The 23,934-nt window shown below is 41.5% G+C and overlaps 1 pseudogene; it reads left to right on the top strand.

Moving 5' to 3' along the window:
• Window positions 1-12,160: 12,160 nt before the first annotated feature.
• On the top strand, window positions 12,161-21,531 carry LOC139362633 (uncharacterized; annotated as a pseudogene).
• Window positions 21,532-23,934: the final 2,403 nt, after the last annotated feature.

Raw genomic sequence — 23,934 nt, 5'->3', positions numbered from 1 at the left:
TTGATCAGGATCCTACTACTGTGACTTTATCTAAAAGTAAAAAGATGATCTTTGTAGTATTTACATATAATAGCAAACTATTGGCATCAACCTCAATATTCTACCATAAGATAAAAATGGAAATAAATTTTAAAATGTAGAATTTAAAATAATAACTGTAGAGTTTATGCAACATAAAATATGTTCAATGTTAACATAAATACAAAAACAAAATATATATTTATTTTCTATGTCAAGGTTATAACTATAGAAGTGATGTTCTTTTTTTCTGCAACAGAAAAGTGGAAATAGTTTGGCATTTTGGGATAGCAGCATCAATTTAATTGAGCAACAATTAAGCAAACACTAATTTTAAAACGTACTATTGTTACTAAATGTTGCATAGTCAACATAGCAATACTTTCATTCCTTATGATTAGTAGTGGTGGTATTTCAAGGCTTTGCAAGTGTCAGTTCCTGCCTCTCAACCCCAACCCCAAATGGCCACCGGCAGTTTCAGCCCTTTCCAGCCTGCAATAGAAACACCTGGGCTGTACTGATAGCTTCCAGAGTGAAATGAAGACTGCAAGTGGTGCTTTAGCACAGGCCTGGGAATCGAGCTGGGCAGTGTTTGTAGGAACACTGGGCTGGCTTCCTTTCTCCCCACCACCAAGTGTGGCCAGGTTATATGACTGGCCTGCCAGGTGCTAGGTCTTGGTTTACACTTGTAGTCCTCTCTCTGTATAAGCTTCTGCTAGATTCTTCTGCGTTTAAAATCACGTATTATTCCTCAGAGGGTTCATAACAGCCTCACTTTTCTGGGCTGAGAATGCCCACAGGATATCAAGAACCACCACTGTTCCCTTCTCTTCTACTTGGGAGCAAATTCCTTGGCTACCGAGACCATGGCGGTCCAGTGTGTCACATCTGTTGGATGTATTTAGACTTTGGGAAATCATTGCCCTGGTCATGAGTAGACCCAATGACTGTTCTATCCACAATCTCTAAAAAAAACCCTGAACTAGATACCATGGCTTCTCCTGGGTCATTTATTTATTTACTTGTTATCCTTCAGTCTGAATAATACTTATGAATGTTCACCATGTGACCTGAGGTGGAGGATGGTGGCCTGAGAGCATGAGGTGGCCCAACATGTTCAAGCAATGGAATTGGGTTGTTTTGTTCTTGTTTGCTATGATACATGTGGGGAACTCTGGATACATAGTTGGAATAGTTGGCATCCCTACAACTTGGAATGTTTGTGTCTCACACATTCCAAGGACATGCTCAGGTGTGCAATTGCCTGGGCTGTCGCAATACAGAGAAATGGGATGTTCAGCTTGAGTCAGAATAATCCCAAACAATGCAAAGTGCAAACTTCTCATAAACTTGAATGCATCTCTAGACTTCTCACGTAGCTATTGAAGGCAAAACCCTCCTCCCCCCAAAAACAAATGGACTAAATCAAGGTTTTAGAAGAATGAGCATAAAAGCACTTTATAACAGAACTATGTTGGAATGTCACTTGGAATTCAGGCACTTGTCTGTCTGAAACTTGGTATCTTAGAATTGGAAGGGAAAGACTGTGAAAGGAATATTTAATTTGTTCCATTCCAAAACTTGACATCCAAACACTATTTAAAGAAACAGTTTTGATAATCTGTAAACTTGACATTTTGAACAGTCTTGTTCATTAAACCCCTTCTCTTTTCAGCCATGTTTATGCATCTCAAAAGCAGCACATAAACACTTCACTTACTGACAATTATTTATTGATCTGTTTCATTTTAATTTAATGCTTTTAATGTAACAACTGCTGTTATAGTTCCGGCACCAAGCTGAGCAATTTACAAGGTTTACCTCATTTAAGCCTCATGACACACCTATGACATGGTTACTATTTCTATGTGCATTATTCAGAGTAGGGACTTACACAGGTTTGTTAACTTGCCTTCGTAAGTAAAAGCTTTAGTAAACTCTAAGACTTAATAAATTCCGTGGCTCTCATATAAACCCAGATGGCTTTATTTCAGAGTGAACCCATGTACTCAACACCACACTATGTGAGGTGTGCCCAATACAAACAAAGAAAACTCAAGTCAGATGTCAAAGCGTCTGCTTTTCTCACCAGGGTAACCCTGGTGTCTTGATTCCACCCTGTCCCCTGACCTCTCTCATATAGTTATGTCCCCTGACCTAGCTCTCATGGTTATGTTTCCTTTTTCACCTGCCTTAGGTAGTGAAGGTGTTACCTAAAGGAGAGTGTGTGTGTGTATTAGTGGCTCAGTGACATTACTGAGATGTCACGAGCTTATTTTCCTGAACACATCTCACCCTGTTTTGTACCTATCTCAATGGGTAGAATATAACTATTGTATCCAAGGAAGCTGTTCATGAAATAGAGGATGTAGTTAATACCATGGTTCCAAACCTTCTAAAGACAGGTAAAGTTAGCTCCAAAACAGTTAAAGTCATTAGACCATGGTTAGAATCAGTTGTCATTCCTCCCTTCCCAAGATAAGTATCCTATAATTAAATTTAAATTAAGAAAAGGCTTTAACTAAGTTATTGCTGACTATATCTTATCTCCAATGAGATAATGAAAGAAAATGAAAACTTTTGTTGTTTAAAATCAGTAATGGATTAATGGGTACAGAGTTTCTGCTTGGGGTATGGAAAGAATTTTGGAAAGAGACAGTGGAGATGTAATTAATGCCACTGAATTTTACACTTAAAAATAGTTAAAATGGCAAATCTTATGTTATATATATTTTAACATAAAGCTGTTTGCTTACTTCAAGGTGAGGATAGTCATCCCTCAGTATTTGTCAGGTATTAGTTTCAGCATCCTCTGCAGATATCAAAATCCACAGATGCTCAAGTTCCTGATATAAAATGGCATAATATTCGCCTATAACCTACACACATATACCTTTCTTCCCCATATACTTTAAATCATGTCTAGGTTATTTATAATACCAAATACTATGTAAGCGCTATGTAAACAGTTGTTATACTGTATGCTTTATTTGTATTTTTTTTATTGTTGCATTGTTATTTATTTATTTATTTTGAATATTTTCAATGTGGGGTCAATGAAATCCATGGATGAGGAACCCACAGATATAGAGAGTTGACTGTAATCCAAGAAAGGGAGAGAGGAGAAAATCACAGTGTCTTTTATAACCTGGTCTCTGTAGTTAGATATCATCACTGTGTTTCATTCTATTAGTTACAAAGGAGTCAGTAAGTCCAGCTCACACTCAAGGGGAGGGGAATTACGTTCTACCACAGTATTGAAGGAGAAGTATTAAAGCCTTTGTGGACGTATTTGAATTTCACCACATGTGGTGAGTTATAATGAATATCTTTCAAGTATTAAGCTACTATTAACCTCCTAGAATAAATTTACTTGGTAACAATGTATTTTTTGTATATTGTTATATTTGATTGCTAATTTTTATTTAAGAGTTTTGCATGTATGTATTTCATTAAGGTGCTTGTGAAGTTTTGGTATCTAAGTTATTCTGGCTTCATAAAATACCTAAGATTCTTTATTTCTTTTCCTATTACTTTTGGAATTTTTTTTCAAAGAATTTATTTGTCTGTTTCATCTAAATTGTCAAATTAAGATGTTGTAAAGTTGTTTATATCATGCTCTTGCTACCTTTTTAATATCTGTAGGATACACAGTCATATTTCTCTTTTCACTCCTGATATTGGTAATTTGTGTTTTCTCCTTTTCTCTTCCTTGATCTGTCTTGCTAAACTTTATTGATTTCACTAATTTTTTTTAAGGAAACAGCTTTTAGCTTCGTTTTTCTTTCTCTTTTTAACAGCTTTACTGAGATAGGATTCATATACTCACCCATCATACCATCACCTACCACTTGTCTCAGCCCTCTTGGGCTGCTATAACAAACATTCCGTAAACTGGCTGGCTTATCAAGAACAGAAATGTATTCCTTCTAGAGGCTGGGAAGTTGCAGATACAGGCTCCAGCATATTCTGTGTCTGGTGAGGGCTCTCTCTTCCCTTCGTAGATGGCGCCTCTTGCTGCAGCCTCCCGAGTGGGAGGGGCATGCATGCTCCCCTGGGCTCTTCTGTAAAGGCACGAGCCTCATTCATGAATGCTGCACCCTCATGGCCTGATCACCCCCAAAGCCCTGCCTTTTAATACTAGTACATTGGGGATTAGGTTTCAACATAAGAGTTTGAAGGGGACACAAATGCTCAGACCATAGATCCATTTAATAATTTTTAGTAAATTTTAACCAACCTCACAACCCGGTTTTGAGACATTAATAAAATGTTCATCATTGCCAAATATTCTGAGTGACTTTCAACCAAAACCACTAAGCTAAGCCACTCCCAAACTCTCAAACCAAAGAAATCATGAGATGATGAGTGTTTGTTGTTTTGTGTCTAAATATTGGAGTGATTTTTATGCAACAATAGACAATGAATATAGATCACCACTCTTTTCTAGCACTTCTATTTATGCTTACAGACAGATTTCAGCATCATTTAATTGCTCCCCACCCAAAATATCATTGTTACTTTAAGTCAAGAATTTTCTGTAGCATATTGATGTACTTGTCAGGGTTCTCCAGAGAAACAGGATTTGTATTTATTTACTTATTATAAGGAATTGGCATGTGATTGTGGAGGCCAAGAAGTCCCAAGATCCACAGTTAGCAAGGTGGAGACCCAGAAAGCCAAAACCCTGAGAACCAGGAGAGCTAATGTCCTAAGTTCTAGACCAATTCCGAGTCTGAAGGCAAGTGAAGACCAAGAGCACAAATTCTCTCTTACTCAGATTTTTGTTCTATTTAGGCCTTCGATAGACTGGATGAGGTCCACCCACAGTGGGCAGGGCACAGTGATAGTACTTTATTCAGCCTACCAATTCAAATGCTAATCTCATCCAGAAACACTCTCATGGACACACTTAAAATAATGTTTGACCAAATATCTGGGCACCCCATGGCTCAGTCAAGTTGATACATGAAATTAATCATCACAATTAAACATCACAAGGGCTAATATCAGAATCCAGAATCCAGAATCATCACAAGCTTTGTAAACAAAGTGAATAGGATTCAAATTCCTGCTCTGCAATTTATCAGCTGTGAGGCCTTAGTAGTTATCCTTATTTGCCTTACAGAAAATGTTTTATTAAAAACAAAGTTTAGCTGTATTCATATTGTGATGGACTCTAACTCCCAGCCTGACATGTGAATTACTGCTGTTCTGGTTACACCTGGAGCCCTGTTGTCCTGAGAATTCTGGCAAAGTCTATGATCCTTGGCAGAAATGTGTTGCCTCTTTGGAAACACCAGGTTCCAACACTTTGGAAACTCTTTATGCTTACCCTTGACTTACTTCCTGATAAATACATGGGAATGATTTCCAGATTAGTGTATGGCTTCCAAAGACAATATGAACACTCTGCCAAAACTGCTACCCAATGGCTTTAAAGGTTGCTTTTCAGTTTGAGATTAATTTTTTATGCAACAATAGACAACTAATATAGGTCACCACTCTTTTCTCCCCCTATCTAATTTTTTATTATACTTTAAGTTCAAGCATACATGTGCACAATGTGCAGGTTTGTTACATATGTAAATATGTGCCATGTTGGTGTGCTGCACCCAGTAACATGACTAAAACACCAAAAGTAATGGCAACAAAAGCCAAAATTGACAAATGGGATCTAATTAAACTAAAGAGCTTCTGCACAGCAAAAGAAACTATCATCAGAGTGAACAAGCAACCTACAGAATGGGAGAAAATTTTTACAATCTACCCATCTGATAAAGTGCTAATATCCAGAATCCACAAAGAACTTAAACAAATTTATGAGAAGAAATCAAACAACCCCATCAAAAAGTGGGCAAAGGATATGAACAGACACTCCTCAAAAGAAGACATTTATGCAGCCAAAAGACACGTGAAAAAATGCTCATCATCACTTGCCATCAGACAAATGCAAATCAAAACCACAATGAGATACCATCTCACGCCAGTTAGAATGGCGATCATTAAAAAGTTAGGAAACAACAGGTGCTGGAGACGATGTGGAGAAATGAGAACACTTTTACACTGTTGGTGGGACTGTAAATTAGTTCAACCATTGTGGAAGACAGTGTGGTGATTCCTCAAGGATCTAGAACTAGAAATACCATTTGACCCAGCCATCTCATTACTGGGCATATACCCAAAGGATTATAAATCTTGCTGCTATAAAGACACATGCACACGTATGTTTACTGCGGCACTATTCACAATTGCAAACACTCTTTTCTAACTCTTCTATGTATGCTTACAGATGAACTTTAGAATCATTTAATAACTCCTCACTCAAAATATCATGGTTATTTTAAATCAAGTAATCTCTGCAGAGTATTGATGTATTAGTCAGGGGTTCTCCAAAGAAACGGAACCAATAGGATATGTATTAGCAGGATATGGATTAGGATCCTGCTGCTAATTAGGGTGTGGATAAGCTCTAGAGAAGAGAATATAATTATTTATTTATTTTTTCCTTCTGATCTTTTTGCAATGAGTCTCCCTTCTTTGAGCTTGAGGCTGGTAAGGATTATTTGTTTTAACCTCACTTTCAAGCTGGTGGAAATGTGACAAAGGCAGCATATATTTGCCAAGATGGGGCGGTTTGTATGTGTTGTCAGCCCCAACTCTGATCCCAGGACAAAGAGCAACATGAGGCTAACAGCCCAAGTGCTCACTGCCCAGGCACTGCCTAGCTACCTGGCTTCATGGATGCAAAACTTTCAAAAGTTTTATAGCTTGGAATTTGTTGCTTACTTTTTTTTTTTTTTTTTTTTTTCCAGAAGGAGTCTGACTCTGTCACTCAGGCTGGAGGGCAGTGGTGTCATCTGGGCTCACTGCAACCTCCGCCTCCCAGGTTCAAGTGATTCTGCTGCCTCAGCTTCCAGAAAGCTGGGATTACAGGTGCCCCCCACCGCGCCTGGCTAGTTTTATGTTTTTAGTAGAGATGGGATTTCACTGCATTGGCCACGCTGGTCTCAAACTCTTGGCTTCAGGTGATCCGCCTCCCAAAGTGTTGGAATTACAGGCGTGAGCCGCCACACCCAACCTGCTTACACTTTTAAAATAAAGCTTTCTATTTTCATATTTATATTCAAGTGTCATAAATGATTTATGGTGAGGGTGAAATGACTCATCAGAGATGACAATGATTATGAAATGAGCATAACAAGCATGAAGGGTCTGAATTTGAGGCTGCTGTGTTATTACCTGATGTGGGCTGGTCTCTAAGGGCAGAAATGCCTCTAAATAGAAGGAAAGAAAATTTAACTCCTTGTTGCTATTAGCAGAAGAAATTAAGAATTAGCAAACATTGGGCTTTCAAAATTACTGTTTTCCAAATTTTAGAGGTGGGTGGGTGTGGGCAGGAGAGTGTATAATATATAAACATCTAGACATGAACTTGTATATAAAGAATTGTAACTTTCTTGTTTTCTTTTCTTCCTTCCTTCTTTCTGTCCTCTCTCTTTCTATTTTAAACACTAATTCAATTTCCTTTTGAACTTCATCCTGCTGTTTGACAGAAATCTAATTTGGATTTGTGTCTCGCTTCCACTCCCAGTGTTTCGCAAACAATCAGGGGCTTGCATAGAAGGAACACAGATCATGGTTGTCGTGATGCTGGGTGGGTCGGGGGGTCATCTGTGTAGGCAGGTCCTTGACTTTACCCATCCACTCTGACAATGGCTGAAAATCCATTTAGTCCTTGGTCCTAGGCTCCTGAGGGTGACTTGCTGCTGAATCACACTTTGCTTCAGTATTTTCAGGTCAAGGAGGATTTCATTCTGCTTCAGGACCTTTCTCAGGCCTCTGGAGTCAGTTGCTTCCTGGACCATGGTGGGAAGGGAGCCCTGTGTGACTATTACAGCCATCTGACTAGTCACATCCATATATACTTTTGGGCTAGTTCTTGCTACCTCCCTTGGCTCCACCTACTTAAGGGGCATAATTCCCCCTTGCAACTGGACACCCTCAGACAATGTGACACGCCTCCCCACCAACTGCCTAGGTCGTCATTTTCTCAGGAGTCCACCGATACTGCCTGCATTGTTTTCATTTCCTTTCCATCTCTGTGCCTTCCCCCTGAAGAGGAAAGCCTTTCTCTGGGTTGACCAATGAGGAAACTGCCATTTCTCATCACAGCTTCTAAATGAGTTGCTACTATGTTTTATGAGACTTTCCTTTTACTTAGAGACTAGACTTTAAAAAAAAGAAAAACAAGGACAGTCTGTTGCTTTTCCTCCAATCACATATCATCTGCTTCTTCAAGCAAATCAGCCTAGATGATCCTGACTGCTCCCCACAGGCAGAGGAAGGCGAGTGGGAATGGGAATGCCAGGGAAAGTCATACCTCCTCCGTGGAAGCCAGCTTTGGAGGCTGGAGGTGTCATATAGGGCACTAAATCAAGGTGAATCACCTTTCATTACTTCAAATACAATGATGGAAATTGTGGTCAAGGAATTGTCATTTCCATGTGATTCTCCTGCTTTATCTGTGTGTTATGCCAGGATGCCAGGTACTGTGGCCCTCCTTATCGCTTATGATGCTCCTCCACCTTGGCTTATTTGATGGCATTCTCCCCTCTGGCAGGACCTTCACTTTCCAGGCTGCTCTCAGCATCCCCCCATTCTCATTTCTCCCGAAGTGATGATGGTCCCCAGGGCTCACCCTGTAGCCGCTTCCTGGATGTCCTTATCCCGGCCTGGCACTGCTCTTTCGTGACTTCTGGTGATGTCTTCCAGCTGATAAACAATAAGGAAGGATTGGTGGAGTTGACTGTTAGCATCTTTTCACATCTAATGAAATAATAGTTTGGGCCCTGACCACTAGTGTCTGCTAATGTCAGAAAGGTGAGGCTAGCAGGCTTCTGTGCCTAGTGCTGGAAATGCTGGCATTGCCTGAGGGCAGGCATCCCTCAGCATCTGTAGGCACTGCTTTCACCGCTCCCGTGGGTGCCAAAATCCACGGATGCTCAAGCCTCTGATATAAAATGGCTTCGTATTAGCATGTAGCCTACATACATTCTCCCATATGCTTTAAATCACCTCTATATTACTTATAATATCTAATACAATGTAAATGCTATATAATAGTTATAATGTATTGTTTAAGAAATAATGACAAGAAAAAAGAAGTCTATACATGTTCAGTACAGACACAATTTTTTAAAAACTACTTTTTATTTGCAGTTTCTTGAATCCATGAGTGCAGGACCCACAGATATGGGGGGCTGGTTGTATTTTATTGCTAAAAATTTGAATTTGGATGTGATAAAATACCTAGATTGAATGACCAGTTAACAGGAAATATAGGAGACAGTGCATCGCTGGGATACAATTAGCAAAATGTAGACTATATAAATTTCTGCCAACAAACTACTCACTTTTTTCAACAAATAAATTGAGAAAGAGTAAGGGAAGAAGGGAGGTAAAAAAAAAAGAGAGGGAGAGAGAGAGAAAGATTTTAGAGTCTGCAAAAACCTTAAAGAGACATCCCGGTTTGAATTCTGATTCAAATTTTAAAAACACATATTAGTCAATGAGAGAAATTTGTACATAACTAGATATTTGATAATATTAAGAAATTATTGTTAATATTTTGGTGTGGTAGAGGTATTGTGTGTTTTTAAAAAACTTCATTCTTGAGACATTTATGGATGAAAAGATGTGATATCTGTTATTTACTTCAAAATAGTTAAGGTTGGTCCTAGGTGAGGGCGTGGATGAAACTAGATTGGCAGTGGAATGACAATCTTGGAAGCTTGGTGATGGATACATTATAAGGTCCACTATCTTATTTTCCTAATCTCAATATATGTTTAAATTTTTTAGAATAAATCAGCAAATAATAAAGTTAAATGTCATCCATATCTGAGCTCCAAACCCATCTAACTATACACTAGGTAGTCACAGAGATGTCACTCTATTTCCCACAGGCATCTCCAAGTCATTGATTCTAGATGTCCTTTCCTCTGCCCAGCTCCTGGCCTCTGTTTCTTCTGCTAATGGCACTGTTATTCCTCCAGCCATCCAGGCAGCACCCCAGGGCTTCATCTGAGTGGTTTCCCTCCTCTAGCCCCCACCACATCCCGTCAGTGTCCACCTCCTCAGATTCCATCCCTCCCCTCACTCTTTTTTTTTGACAGTCTTACTCTGTCTCTCAGGCTGGAGTGCAGTGGCACAATCTCAGCTCACTGCAACTTCCATCTCCCAGGTTCCAGTGAGTCTCCTCCCTCAGCCTCATGAGTAGCTGGGATTACAGGCACCGACCATCACGCGTGGCTAATTTTTGTATTTTTAGTAGAGACAGGGTGTCACCACGTTGCTCAGGCTGGTCTCAAACCCCTGACCTCAGGTGATCCGCCCACCTCAGTCTCCATAAGTGCTGGGATTACGGGCATAAGCTACCATGCCCGGTAATGCCATCCCCTTAATACCTCTCATATCAACCTTGTCCTCCTCACTCCATGGTCATTGCACTAGCTCAGTCACTCATTGTTTCTCACTTGTGGTCCTGCAGAACCTCCAAACATTCCATACTTATTCTTCAAAACTTAGTTTTCAGGGTCATCTCCTCTAGGAACCTCTGCCGACCTCACCTTTAATGGAGCTTTGCTCTGTGCCTGCGTGGCATCTTGCATGTGTGCTTTACTGGCTGCATCACCAAACCTGCCATGTTCTCATTCGTTATAGCAAGAAAGAAAAGGAGAACTGGCAAGGAGGGAGGAAGGTGCTTCCTCTGCCTGCCAGCATTTCCCCTGCACCCCATCTCTTAGAAGAGCCCTATTTTCTGCTGCAAGACACGGCCTGCATGCTACCTTCTTTGGAAGCTCTCCTCATCCCCTCAGGCTGGGTTAGGCAAGTGCATTCCATGCCTCACTGCACGTTGTCCATCCCTGTAACATGACACGGGGCGTGGGCTTGTTAGTGCCAGTTAGTATATAAATCATCCACACCAGGGAGTGAGCATTTTGAAAAGTGCTTTGGGGTCCAACACTCAGTCCTGCTCAATTTTTTTCGTGCTCCTCTGCTGCAGGAACTGTTTTAGAAACTGGAGACAGAGCAGTAAACAAAACTGCTCCTTAGGGAGCTTGCATTTTACTGCATGGAGGCACATGCTGACCCCGTGCAAGAGCTGATTGTGAAGCGCACTGAAATGTCATAAGCACTTCAGAGAAATGAGAGAAAATGAGTAAGAGAGAGGGAGGATGAAGAGGCGTCCTGACTTTTCAACTGTCAGAGAAGGCCACCATGAGAAGGTGACATCTAACACAGACTTGAGTGAGCTGATCCCTGTGCACTTGTGAGGGAAGAGACCTGCAGGCAGAGAGTCCCCAGGGAGGGCAGGCCCCAACTTGAGGCCCGCTGTGGAGGGAGATGTCCAAAGGACAGCAAGTAAGGCCGGGTGGCCAGCAGGATGCCAGTGCTGGCGAGAGCCAGAGGAGATGAGCTCAGCCAGCCCACAGTGATCTCGATCCTGTGAGGCCTGTGGACCACGGGGGAGATTCAGGTCATATTTCTCATGTGTTTGGGAACCTTTGCAGTATTTTGAGCAAGAACCTCTCATTGTTGACTCATGTTTTACAAGAACCATTGTTGGCTGTTGTCTGGAGAACAGATGGCAGAGGTAAAGAGTAGAACTGGGGCCGGGTGCCGTGGCTCACGCCCATAGTCCCAACACTTTGGGAGGCCGAGGCGGGAGGATCACCTGAGGTCAGGATTTTGAGACCAGCCTGGCCAACATGATGAAACCCCATCTCTACTAAAAATACAAAAATTAGTCGGGCGTGGTGGCATGCACCTGTAATCCCAGCTACTGGGGAGGCTGAGGCAGGAGAATTGCTTGAGCCCGGGAGACGGAGGTTGCAGTGAGCCGAGATCACGCCACTGTACTCCAGCCTGGGAGACAGGAGACAGAGAGACTCTGTCTCAAAAAAGAAAGAAAGAAAGAAAGAAAGAAAGAAAGAAAGAAAGAAAGAAAGAAAGAAAGAAAGAAAGAAAGAAAAGAAAAAAAGAGTAGAACTGAGCACCCATTTGGCAGAGGTGCTGATGGCTCCAGGCAGGTTGGAGACAATCTTAAGAAGGGTTGGATCCTGAGTATACACGGAAGATGGGGCAGGATTTGCAACAAGTAGGATGTGGGTGGGAGAGAAAACTGGGAGTCGAGCTTAAAATGACCTCCCCTAAGGTCAGCAGGTAGTAGATGCACACGTGTATTATGCATCTCATTCTGATAGATTCTTCATCTCTGAATTGAAATATCCTTGACGGCTGGGATCATGTTTCCCCTGACTTTACACCGCCAACACCTTGTGTAGACTTCATACACATGAGGACCCACCACATATTTCCTCCATAATCAAATGTCATGGCTTCCAGGATGCAGGGGGAGGAGCACAGTTTCATTCCTGTTCTGAGTCATCCTTACCGTTCCCACATCCATTTGGTGATGAAGGACACACATCTGATCTGTGAAGCTCACAGGACTCACTCAAGAGCCACAGATCTATTTCGAACGCATTTGGAGAGTTGATGTGTGCAATCCGAATAGTGAGTGCAGTGGGAAGTGAACACGCAGAAGCAGATGCCCTACTCTTTGTGGGTTGCCAAGAGTTCAACTGAGAGGAAAGGGAGCACAGTCATTGTCTCTTGAGGAACAAAGATGAATCTTGCCCAAAATGAAGAATAGGCAGAGCTCTGATTCTTAAGGTCTCATTCAAACAGCCCCTTGTGTGTGGTGGGTACAGATGAAGCGCTGAGTGGGAATGGCCAGGATTCCAACCTGACGACTAAAACTGGTCTGGGATGCCAGCTGCCGGGGTTGACTGGAGTCCAAAGTGCTGGACCCAGAGAAAAGGAAATCCCAGGGGCCAGCACTGGCCTTTTAATTTTTTTTTATTTCTGCATCCCAGAATGGCAGAACCCACAATTGGCAAGATTTGCAATTTCCCCACTGCTTCTTGTTCTCTGCACTGTGGCAAATGCAGCTTCCTTCAAACTTTCTGTTAATTGACTTTATAAAGTTGCCCCAGAGTTAGCTCCTAGGAGGTGAGACTGGTGTGGCTGCTTTCAGAACTTGGGAAATAAAAAAAAATTTTCTTCTAGCCATACCAAATACATCAGCAGACAGTCTAAATATTAGGCTAAATATTATTTGTGTGGCATGACTGAAAAGCAGGGATAAAAGTAGTTCATGTATTATGTACCAACTATGTGGTTGCACATGACCACAGCAGATAGCAAACGCAAACCAAAATGTACTTATGGAATCTCTCTCTTTCTCTGTGATATCTATGTATATAATATAGATATAAGATTGCACACACACACACACACACACAACCTCTTATTGTAATCTTGCACATAATTTGAAGCTGTTTTCAATGTATTTAGTTTAGTTACATGAATAAACATCTAGAACTATGAATAAGAAGTTACCAGTGAAAAAATTAAACTGATTCAATAGTTCCAAGGTGATTGAATAACTTGGCTCAGATACAGTAAGTACTTGGGAATTTTATTCCTCTTTGCTAAAGCTGATTTAGTATTAAGGAAATAAATGAAAACAATTTTGGCACATGTTGACCTCTGTTACAAAGTGCAACAAATAAACTGTAGGACATTTGAATGCATGTTAAGTCAATTTTATGTCCTATTTTAATTAAAAAATATTCATGAGTAATTTCATTTGGTTGGTTGCTCTTCATTTGGACACATGGAAGTCATAAAAGCCTTGAGATTATTGCATAATATGCAATAATACCCTCTAAAATGTGTATTAACCGTAAGCTCAAAGTCCCAAATAAAAGCCTTCCCGAAATAAAAGGGGTCACAAAGCTTCTCATACAGGTGCCTCCTTCATACAACCTTCTGATGTCTACGGCCCCAGCTCTGAAGGCATGAGACTCCATCAAAGCTCAGCATGATACTCAGCAGTATCTTGAAGCCCAGGGCTGCATGTCTTTCTTCATTTGGACTCATTCTCATTTATAAGAGAGAATCTATAGTAAGAAATGTTTCTCAAATTGCTTTTAGCTGCTTCAGGAGCCTGCATGGGTGGCTGGTCCATGCTAAGGATGGAGAGGGATGGCCTCTTGTGCTGTGGCTGGAACTGGACATCTGGGGTGTCGCTGTTTCATGTGGACCTTTAACCCACCCCTTCCTTCAGCCACATTCCAAGCCCAACCTTTAGAGGTGGCTCTGCTGCCAGCTGTGGTGCCTTTAGAGATTTCATGGGCCTAGACTAGCTTGATCTTTCTGCTGCCTTCCCCTCCTCACCCCACTGCAGGGTGGCCTCCTTTCTCCTCCTCCTAAGCCTGTCCACATGCCTCAGGCGTCTTCACACATTTGCCACCTCTCACCTACCTTCTTCCCTCTTTCTTTTCCATTTTCCTTTTGGAGAGATTCAGATAGAGGCATCAGTTTTTAAATTTCTTGAAAAATGTCTTGGGATTTCAGGAAGTCCTGGAGATAAATGTAGAGTTTCAATCTGTCGTGCCTCACCAGGGTGTGTGTTGAAGTTCATCCTCAGGCCACACTCTAGTTTCCCTTCTGCAGGTCCAGTCAGTCAAGCTCAAGGGCTGATTTAATTTCTGTGCAAAGGAGAGATCTGGCCCCCTCCTTCTCATCCAAGGGGCATATACTTTTGCCTTGGGTAATCTCAGGAAGTGACCCAAATAATAGGAGATGCAGGACATGGAGTAGGGATAGCTACATTGGGTAGATCACTATTGATTTCATTTATTTCAGATTTTAGCATTTCTATATAGAACAGTGCTGTTCATTTAGTCCTTAAATATTATGGAACTAGGCAAATTTAGTTTTATAAATATCACAATGACACAAAGAAATTATACATCCTTACAAATCTTTGTGGGATATTTTATTTGTAGCTAGAGTAGAAAGTTTAAATTTTGGTTGCCTCATTTATAGCTGCTTGATTTTATGTTCAGCTAATATTTTATCAGTACTTAGGTAAGCTGTGTTTTCCTTTGGAATTTTTATTCTCAATCATTTTTATCTAACAACAGTTTTCCTGCTCACCAAAAATGTGCATGTTGACAGTTGACATTTTGAGAAACAGAGACAGTATAAACATACAAGAAAAGGAATCCATAATTCATGGCCTAGGACCAGTTATTATCCATAGTTTGGTGTATTTCCTTCTGCATGTAGATATTTTTCTGTATGTGTGCACATACCTTCCCCCTTATAGTGTATATCATGTTATAGATACAAAGTTATACTCTATGATTAGTTAACATTATATACACGTATGTTTATTTTGTATGAAAATGAAATATTCTGCACATATTGCATTGCAACATGCTCTTTTACTTTGCAAAGTACAAAGATCATCTTGTCTCCCCAAGTGTCTTATTATTAAAATTATTTCCTGAGATGGATACCCCATTTTCCATGATGTGATTATTACACATTTGCATGCCTGTTTCAAAATATCTTGTGTACGCCATAAATATATACACCTACTATATACCTACAAAAATTACAAAATATAAAAATGCAAAAAAAAAAAAAAACCCTGATTTTTTTCAGCTGCTTATTATTTCATCTTGGATTTGTGCATCTTGGATTTTGCTAATCTTTTCGAAGGAGTTTGCAGTTTTGTCTGTTTTGCACTGCACTGAATATCCCCAATAAAGATTTACTTACATCTCTGAAAAAGTAATTGTTTCCTAATTTAATAATAAAATCATGGTATTTATTCTTGTTTTTATTAGTATTTATTTGTTTATTATTTAGGGTGACATTTCAAATCTTATTGATCTTTTTTCCTTCCTTTTATTAACTGTCTGTCTCTGGTGGTGTTATGGTTAACACTGAGTGTCAATTTGATTGGACTGAAGGATACAAAGTATTGATCCTGGGTGTGTCTGGGAGGGTGTTGCCAAAAGAAATTAACATTTGAGTCAGTGGTCTGGAGAAGGCAGATCCAGCCTTAATCTGGTGGGCACAATCTAATCGGCTGCCAGCCAATATAAAGCAGGCAGAAAAACATGAAAAAGAGAGTTGGGCCTATCCTCCCAGCCTACATCTTTCTCTGTGCTGGATGCCTCCTGCCCTTGAACATTGAACTCCAAGTTCTTCCATTGTGGGACTCAGACTGGCTCTCCTTGCTCCTCAGCTTGCAGACAACCTATTGTGGGACCTTGTGATAGTGTAAGTTAATACTTAATAAACTCCGATATACATATATAATATATGTATATCTCCTATGAGTTCTGTCTATCCTATCTAATAGGATATATATGTACCCTATTAGTTTTAGTTCTGTCCCTCTAAGAGAACCCTGACTAATACAGATTTTGGTACCAGGAATGGTTCTAGAGGAACAGAATATTAAGGATGGAGTTCTTTCCTTGGTTTTGGGGTTTCTGGAGTTGGCTGTTTAATATAATTACATTCCAAAATGCTAAGAACTCCACTTACAGTATGGAGAACAGTGATAGTCCTTGGAATAAACTGTTTAGAGTTATACAAAATAAACGCATTTGGCACTCCTGATTCACCACTCATGAGAGGCAAGGAGTTTAGTGACTCTATGCATAATACCTTTGATCATATGTGGAGAACCAAGGAACATAACGAAGCTGGTTAGTTGCTCCTAAGTTCAGTGAACAAAGCGATGAAAGAAAATGATGAACTCAGGGATTCTGCCTCCCAGCTTCAGAAGCAGATACTGAGCCTCAAATCTGCTAAGTTTTCCCTGAGTGAGACTCTTATCTCCTGTAGAGAAAGAACTGAAGTTGTGGAAAACTAGACACAAGCTGTTGTCATGTGAGTGGCTGATCTGTAATGAAAGATGTATGCACAGCCTCACTAGGTGTCTACTGTTAAAGTGAGGGCATTGATTGGAAAAGAATGGGACCCTGTAACTTGGAATGGGGATGTGTGGGAGGACCCTGATGAAGCTGTGCACACTGCGTTTGTAAACTCTGATGAACTTTTTTGCCAGAAGGAACAGTTTCCCCATCCCCAGTAGTGGCAACATCCCCTCCCTGACCCATTCTGCCATCAGCCTTTCCACCTTTGTCTGAGAAGATAAACTCTGCACTGCTTGAGGCAACAGTGATGGCCTCCCTTGAGGCAGTTGCCAGGCAAGATAATGTTGATTCTCCTAGAAGCCACCCCCAACACATCTGTTTGCTTCTAGACCTATAACTAGACGAAAGTCCCAGCAGGCCCCTGGAGGTGAGGCTGAGAGTGTGACCCACAAGGAGGTGAGCTACACTCGAAAAGAACTGCTTGAGTTCTCTAATTTACGTAAAGAACAATCTGGAGAACAGGCATGGGAAATGAATATTAAGGGTATGGGATAATGGTGGAAGGAACATAGAGTTTGATCAGGCTGAATTTAATGATTTGGGCCCACTAAGTAAGAACGCTGTATTTAATGTTGTAGCTTGGGGAGTTAAAAAAGGTTCTAATAGTTTATTTGTTTGGTTAGCTGAAATATAGATTAAAAGATGGCCACTGTGAGACAGCTGGAAATGCCTGATCTCTCTTGGTTTAATGTAGAGAAAGGGATCCAAAGGCTTAGGGAGATTGGGATGGTGGAGAGTGGATTAATCACTTTAGACCTACTCATCCCAGCTGGGAGGGGCCAGAAGATAAACTCTTGACCAATGCGTGGTAAAATAGATATGTGAGGGCAGCACCTGCATCTTTGAAGAGCTATGTAATTGCTGTCCTATATGTCAGATCTAATGGTGAGAACCTCAGTCACTCAACTACAAAATTTAAATACAGTAGGAATAATTGAGCTGACAGGGGCCAAGTGGCAGAACTCAACTGTCAAAGGCAAGGTGGACATAGCTGCCATAATGGACAGCAGAGGCAAAGTGGCAATCAGAATAGTCTGACTTGTGTAGAGCTCTGGTACTGGCTAATTAATCATGGTGTTCCTAGAAGTGAAATTGATAGGAAGCCTACTGCATTCCTACTTAAGTTATACAAAGAGAAAACTTGCAGGTCAAATGGACAAAAAACTAATTTGAAATATAAAAACAGAGAATAGCGCCCCCTCTACCAATTTCCAGACTTGAGCCAGTTTACAGACACAGAAACCCTTGAATGAAGGGGAGGCTGGGCCCCCTTGAGGAAGGACCTCACTACATTACCAACAATTTATGCAGTGAATCTTTCTCCCATTCTTCCCCAAGGAGACCTCTGGCCTTTTACCAGGGTAACTGTGCATTGGGGAAAGGGAAATGATCAAACATTTCAGGGACTACTGGACACTGGCTGTGAGCTGACTTTGATTCCAGGGGTCCCAAAATGTCATTGTGGTCCTCCAGTTAAAGTAGCGGTTTATGGAGGGCAGCTAATTAATGGAGTTTTAGCTCAGGTCCAACTTACAGTGGGTCCAGTAAGTCCCTGGAATCATCCTGTGTTCATTTCCCCAGTGCCGGAATGCATAATTGGCATAGACATACTTAGCAGCGGGCAGAACCCCCACATTGGCTCCCTGACTGGTAAGATGAGGGCTATTATGGTGCGAAAGGCCAAATGTAAGCCATTAGAGCTGCCTCTACCTAGAAAAATAGGAAATTAAAAACAATATGGCATCCCTGGAGGGGTTGTGGAGATTAGTGCCACCATCAAGGACTTGAAAGATGCAGGGGTGGTGATTCCCACCACATCTCTGTTTAACTCTCCCATTTGGCCTATGCAGAAGACAGATGGATCTTGGAGAATGTCAGTGGATTATCATAAGCTTCACCAAGTGGTGATTCCAGTTGCAGCTGCTGTACCAGATGTAGTTAAATTGCTTGAGCAAATTAACGCGTCTCCTGGTACCTGGTATGCAGCCATTGACTTGGAAAATGCCTCTTTCTCCATTCCTGTCTATAAGGCCCACCAGAAGCAATTTGCCTTCAACTGGCAAGGCCAGCAATATGCCTGTACTGTCCTACCTCAGGGCTATATCAGTTATCTGGCTTTGTGACATAATCTTATTCGGAGAGACCTAGATAACTTTTCACTTCCACAAGGTATCACACTGGTCCATTACATAGATGACATTATGCTTATTGGATCTAGTGAGCAAGAAGTAGCAAACACACTGGACTTACTGGCGAGACAATTGCTTGCCAGATGATGGGAAATAAATCTGACTAAAATTCAGGGACCTTCTACCTCAGTAAAATTTCTAGGGGTCCAGTGGTGTGGGGCATGTAGACATACTCCTAAGGTGAAGGATAAGTTGTTGCACTTGGCCCATCCTACAACCAAGAAAGAGGCACAATGCCTAGTAGGCCTGTTTGGATTTTGGACACAACACATTTGTCATTTGGGTGTGTTACTCTAGCCCATTTATTGATGACCCAAAAGGCTGTCAGTTTTGAGTGGGGTCCAGAACAGGAGAAGGCTCTGCAACAGGTCCAGGCTGCTGTGCAAGCTGCTCTGCCACTTGGGCCATGTGACCCAGGAGATACAATGGTGCTTGAGGTATCAGTGGTGGATAGGGATGCTGTTTGGAGCCTTTGGCGGGCTCCCATAGGTGAATCACAGTGGAGGCCTCAAGGATTTTGGAGCAAGGCCTTGCCATTTTCTGCAGATAACTACTCTCCTTTTGAGAGACAGCTCTTGGCCTGTTACTGGGCCTTGGTGGAAACTGAACTTTTGACTATGAGTCATCAATCACCATGCGACCTGAACTGCCTATCATGAAGTGGGTGCTTTCTGACCCATCTAGCCATAAAGTGGGTCATGCACAGCAGCATTCCATCATCAAATGGAAGTGGTAGATAGGTGATCGGGCTCAAGCAGGTCCTGAAGGCACAAGTAAGTTACATGAGGAAGTGGCTCAAATGCCCATGGTCTCTACTCCTGCCACCCTGCCTTCTCTCCCCCAGCCTGCACCGATGGCCTCATGGGGAGTTCCCTATGATCAGTTGACAGAGGAACAGAAGACTAGGGCCTAGTTCACAGATGTTTCTACAGGATATGCAGACGCCTCCTGAAAGTGGACAGCTGCAGCACTACAGCCTCTTTCTAGGACATCCCTGAAGGACAGTGGTGAAGGGAAATGTTCCCAGTAGGCAGAATTTTGAGCAGTGTACCTGGTTGTGCACTTTGCATGGAAGGGAAAATGGCCCAATGTGTGATTATATACTGATTCAAGGGCTATAGCCAAAGGTTTGGCTGGATGGTCAGGGGCACATGGAAGAAGCGTGATTGAAAAATTGGTGACAAAGAAATCTGGGGAAGAGGTATGCAGATGCACCTCTCTGAGTGGTCAAAAACTGTGAAGAAATTTGTATTCCATGTGAGTGCTCACCAACGGGTGACCTCAGTGGAGGAGGAGTTTAATAATCAAGTGGATAGGACGAACCTTTCTGTGGACACTACTCAGCCTCTTTCCCCAGAAACCCCTGTCATCGCCCAATGGGCCCATGAAAAAAGTGGCCATGGTGGTGGGGATGGAGGTTACGCATGGGCTCAGCAACATGAGAAGTGCAGAAGTTTGTCCTCACTGGAATAGATATTTACTCCGGATATGGGTTTGCCTATCCTGTGGGCAATGCTTCTGCCAAGACTACCATCTGTGAACTCACAGAATGCTTTATCCACCGTCATGATATTCCACACAGCATTGCTTCTGACTAAGACACTCACTTTACGGCTAAAGAAGTGCGGCAGTGGGCTCATGCTCATGAAATTCGCTGTTCTTACCGTGTTCTCCATCATCCTGAAGCAGCTGGATTGATAGAATGGTGGAATGGCCTTTTGAAGTAACAATTACAATGCCAACTAGGTGACAATACTTTTCAGGGCTGGGGCAAAGTTCTCCAGAAGGCCTTGTATGCTCTGAATCAGCGTCCAGTATATGGTACTGTTTCTCCCATAGCCAGGATTCAAGGGTCCTGGAATCAAGGGGTGGAAGTGAAGTGATACCACTCACCATCACCCCTAGTATCCATTAGCAAAATTTTTACTTCCTGTTCCTGCAACATTACGTTCTGCTGGTCTAGAGGTCTTAGCTCCAGATGGAGGAACACTGCCACCAGAAGACACAAGAACCATTCCTTTAAACTGGAAGTTAAGATTGCCACCTGGACACTTTGGGCTCCTCCTACCTTTAAGTCAACAGGCTAAGAAGGGAGTTACAGTGTTGGCTGGGGTGACTGACCTGGACTATCAAGATGAAATCAGTCTACTACTCCACAACAGAGGTAAGGAAGAGTATGTGTGGCATACAGGAGATCCATTAGGGCGTCTCTTAGTATTACCATGCCCTGTGATTAATGTCAATGGGAAACTACAACAGCCCAATCCAGGCAGGACTTCAAATGACCCAGACTCTTCAAAAATGAAGGTTTGGGTCACTCCACCAGGAAAAAATCATGACCTGCTGAGGTGCTTCCTGAAGGCAAAGGGAACACAGAATGGGTTGTAGAAGGTAGCCATCAATACCAGCTACGGCCACATGACCAGTTGCAGGAACAGGGACTGTGATTATCATGAGTATTTCCTCCTTCTTTTGTTAAAAACATGTTTGTACTTGTGTATATTTGTAGTAAGAAAATACCTTTATTTTATTTCCTTTCTCCTTTATCACGTGACATAAGATTTATTGTCTTCATATCAGCCTTTAAGTATTGTTGACTTTATGTAATAGTATTTGGGGTTGGGGATTGGTGCATTTCTGGTTGTACAAAGGATAGTTGTATTATGTTATGTGTAATTATGACCTTCTGATTATCTTTATTTGAAGATTATGTATGATCTCAGGAGATGTGTATGGGTTCAAGTTGACAAGGGGTGGACTTGTGATGGTTAAGACTGAGTGTTAACTTGATTGGACTGAAGGTTGCAAAGTATTGATCCTGGGTGTGTCTGGGAGGGTGTTGCCAAAAGAAATTAACATCTGAGTCAGTGGTCTGGAGAAGGCAGATCCAGCCTTAACCTGGTGGGCACAATCTAATCGGCTGCCAGCCAATATAAAGCAGGCAGAAAAACATGAAAAAGAGAGTTGGGCCTATCCTCCCAGCCTACATCTTTCTCTGTGCTGGATGCTTCCTGCCCTTGAACATTGAACTCCAAGTTCTTCAATTTTGGGACTCAGACTGGCTCTCCTTGCTCCTCAGCTTGCAGACAACCTATTGTGGGACTTTGTGATCATGTGAGTTAATACCGAATAAACTCCCCTTTATGTGTGTGTGTGTGTGTGTGTGTGTGTATCCTATTAATTCTGTCCCCCTAAGAGAACTCGGACTGATACGGGTGTCTTTTGCCCAGTTTTCTATTGGTGTAGTTGTCTTTATTTTACTGATTTTTAAGACATCCTCATACATTAAGGTTAGTAATTCTATGTCTGGAATTTATTTTTGTTTTATATTTTTCCTTTTCTAATGCAAAGAAGTTTCAAATTATTCAATAGCAAAACTCTTAATGTTTCCTCTGAGCTTTTCGGTTTTATGTCATCCTTTGTCTACATTCCTCTGTTGACATTTGCTCCCAGGGTTAGCTCATTCATTCATTCATTCATTCATTCATTCATTCATTCATCCATTCATTCAGGCTCTGGTTTTGTATAACATCTGTAAGGCCATAGATCTCCCCAATTTATGATGCTAGTTGGGACTTATTCCCACACTCTAGGCTGTGTAAGCAACTTCTTACTTTACATCCACTATTGGATGTCAAAATAGTCATTTCATATGTAGTCTGCACAAATTGCACTTCCCATGCTCCCTCTAAGCTGGCTCCACCTGAGATGCTGCTACCCATCTCAGCTGATGAGCATTCAATCTTTCCAGTTGCTCAGGCCAAGACGCTTGGATCATCATTTACTCATCTTTTCCCCTTAAACCGCCCCATCTAATCTCTTTGGAAATCTCCCTGGGTCTCTCTTTGGGTTTGCCTGGAGTTTGCCTGCTCTTCACCATCTTCCTGTAGTGAGGTTCCTGTTCTGAGCCACCATCTTCTCTCACCTGGAACTCTCTGCTGGCCTCCTATCTGGGCTTTCCCCTTTCACTCCACTCTCTTCCTCCTCAAGGTCTATTTGCAATACAGTGGCCGGTGGGATCTTTTCTGATCTGCTTAGAGCAAATCCCATTTGCTCAGAGTAGAAGCCAAAGTCCTCAAGTGCCCTTCAGGGCCCTATCATCTGTGCCCCACTTGCCTCTCTGATCCTACTTTATAGTATCTCCTTCTTTTCTCATTCCCTTCCATCAACCATGGCCTCTTATTTTATTTTATTTTTTGATTCTTAAGCACAGCAGAAACATTTTTGCTTCAGAGACCTTGCTCTGGTGGGTTTCTCTGTCTTGAAGGATCAGTTCCTACATTTGCCTAGAGCTGACCTTCGCCTTGATTTTCTCCAATGCATTTCTATTGTCAATTTCATTAATTTCCATTCTAATATTTTTGTTTTCTTCCTTCTGCTTGCTTTAGGCTTATTTTGCTTCTCTTTTATCAGTATCTTAAGGTGAAAGATTTGGTTATTGAGATCCTTCTTTCTTTTTAATATGGACATGTAAAGCTATAAATTTTCCTCTGACCACTGTATTAGCTGCAGTCCATAAGTTTTTGAATGCTGTGTCTTTATTTGAGATGTGTTCATCTCAAAGTATTTTAAATTTGCCTTTTGATTTCTGTCTTTGGATTTTGAAAGTTTGATTATGATGTATGTAAGTGTGGATCTCTTTTAATCTATTCTAGTAAAGGCTTGTTGAGCTTCTTGGATGTGTATATTAATGTTTTTTAAAAATCAAATTTGAGAATTTTTTAGCTATTATGTTTTCAAATATTCTATTTGCCCTTTTCTCTTCTCGTTTGCTAGAATTCATTTTATGTGTATGTTGGTGTGTTGAATGATGTCTTTCAGTTCTTTGAGGCTCTGTTAATTTTTCTTCA

The sequence above is a fragment of the Macaca nemestrina genome, chromosome 4 (assembly GCF_043159975.1).
Source record: "Macaca nemestrina isolate mMacNem1 chromosome 4, mMacNem.hap1, whole genome shotgun sequence".
NCBI classification, from domain to species: domain Eukaryota; kingdom Metazoa; phylum Chordata; class Mammalia; order Primates; family Cercopithecidae; genus Macaca; species Macaca nemestrina.
The sequence above is the reverse complement of the archived record's forward strand: the minus strand, read 5'-3'. Positions and strand labels throughout refer to the sequence as shown.